Raw genomic sequence first — 2296 nt, 5'->3', positions numbered from 1 at the left:
CATCGACTCGCGCAGTCAACCTCTCGTTCTCTTCCTTTAGTTTCCGATTGCTTAACTTTAGCTCTTTTATCTCATTCATGAGCTCTTTTATGTCTTTGCCCATCTCAGTCACGCTGCCACAAGACTCGCTACAGTACTGAACGCTCTGTTTCAGTGAGCGAAGTTCTGACATCACCTCCTTTCTAAGGCTATCAATCCCCTGTTGCATCGCTAAGTTTATCGTCAGTGTCATCTTTGCCCGTTTTCGCGTGTTGCGGCCAGTCATTTCGAGATGGCTATAGACAGCAAGAACACGGAAACACAATGTTGAAAGAAACGAATGCAAGTGACACAAGAACTCTGCTCGGCAGCAGTGCAAGAAAACAGGAAGGTACTATGGACTTAGGAGCACAAAAAGTTGTGCTTACCTGCGAGATGAGAGGATGCCGATTAGTATGTGCACTGTTGACGCACTGCTGCCGAACAAAGTCGCCAGTCAATGTTACAGCGGTTTAAATAGGTGCTGTAGGTGTCGCTGACGCTTGCGCATGCGACGTTCCTTGTCAGGTGTCGCTGACGCTTGCGCATGCGACGTTCCTTGTCAGCTGTAGAGCAGCAGCACCGAGCGATGTCACCTTCCTGGTGCGGACGGTGATCGTGCTTCAAAGATAATCGTCCCACTGCGAGATGAGAGGATGCCGATTAGTATGTGCACTGCTGACGTACTGCTGCCGAACAAAGTCGCCAGTCAATGTTACAGCGCTTTAAATAGGTGCTGTAGGTGTCGCTGACGCTTGCGCATGCGACGTTCCTAGTCAGGTGTCGCTGACGCTTGCGCATACGACGTTCCTTGTCAGGTGTAGAGCAGCAGCACCGAGCGATGTCACCTTCCTGGTGCGGACGGTGATCGTGCTTCAAAGATAATCGTCCCACTGCGAAATGAGAGGATGCCGATTAGTATGTGCACTGTTGACGCACTGCTGCCGAACCGGGCGTCGAGATCAGACATGGGAGCCAACAACAAGGAACCATTGTGGGAGAGTCAAATGCACCGAGATCTTATGTTGTGCAAACGGCACAACACTTGTTCGTCGCACAAAAGCACATCTGCAAGAGGTGCCAGAAGTTGCACCACCGAATCAAGCAGGAACGGATTGTCCAGGAGAAGCCAATCACACCACCCGCAGTGGACGAGCCATTAAACCACCGCCACGCCTGAACCTGTAAGCAAGCTGAGGGCCTGCCTTTTCAAAAGGGGAAGGTGTCGGGTCATGAGAACTCTCGACACTCTCCAGAGAGGGCGCCACATACCTGTTGGGACTAGGGTGCCTTGATGCCCGCGCGCTCCGCTGAGGGTGAGGACAGGCGCGTCGTCTGCTACGACGGCCGCCATTGCGAATCCCGCCGCAGCTCGGCAGCATGCGAAACGCGCTACACAAAGCGCTTGCGGTGCGCGGATACGTCCGGAAATAAGTGCACGCTAGTGAGCTTTCTCTTTTTTCTTTTGTTTTTTATAGCTTGGGCAGCTTTTATTGCTGTTGTTGCCTAAATGTTTAATAACGAAGCATGTAATTCATGCAAGCTGACGGCCTGTGCATGTGTTATGCGCTAGAGCCTAGAGGTAGACGTACACTCCGCTTTGTTGAAAACAAATCCTCTTCCTTGCGCCGGAAACGACAAATTCTATAGCCTTAATTAATTTTCTCGTAAGCTCTGCATTCCATATACACAAATAATTATCGTTTAAAGTATTTGTATACATGCCAGCAGCAGCAGTATATGTATCTGAACGCACACAATTTAGTATTGCGAAGCTACCTAAGCGCGATTAATGTGGCTCATTTTGCTAAATTTGCAAACAATTTACTCGTTTATTATAAATGGCATCATACATATTGTACACACAATAAAGGGCCGAGAGGCAGTACGGTGCGAATATCCTGCTAAAATGAAACGAAAGCTTCTTTATCATTATTATTGCTGACATTTCTTGCTCGCAATCTGTAGCCGCTACTGTATCGGCACTCGAGTTGCACCTTGAGTCCTTATCAAAACGATGAATACGTTGTTGAGTAGTATGCCGTAAAACTTTGCATGCGCGCAGTATCAGTGCGTTTTTCCTTATTTTTCTGTATCTGCAGGTTTTCTCGCATGCCCAATTGCATGCACATTTTATTGAGTGTTTCCAATACTGTTTTACACTTTGTGCGGCAGATGCAGGGCGTCGTTTATTTGTCTCTTTTATTAAAGGGCCCCTCACCAGGCCACATAGCAAATTTTAGTTAGACGCTGGAAGTTGTTGTGTGCCGACAGAAGA

The 2296-nt window shown here is 48.3% G+C and overlaps 1 long non-coding RNA gene across 1 annotated transcript; it reads left to right on the top strand.

Moving 5' to 3' along the window:
- Window positions 1–403: 403 nt before the first annotated feature.
- On the top strand, window positions 404–962 carry LOC125759181 (uncharacterized). The gene is made up of 3 exons (XR_007416706.1): window positions 404–508; window positions 761–798; window positions 837–962. It is a non-coding gene; the product is annotated as an uncharacterized LOC125759181 (long non-coding RNA).
- The last annotated feature ends 1334 nt before the right edge of the window (window positions 963–2296 follow it).

This window comes from Rhipicephalus sanguineus, chromosome 7 (assembly GCF_013339695.2).
Source record: "Rhipicephalus sanguineus isolate Rsan-2018 chromosome 7, BIME_Rsan_1.4, whole genome shotgun sequence".
NCBI lineage: Eukaryota > Metazoa > Arthropoda > Arachnida > Ixodida > Ixodidae > Rhipicephalus > Rhipicephalus sanguineus.
This window is presented reverse-complemented; position numbering and strand designations above follow the sequence as displayed.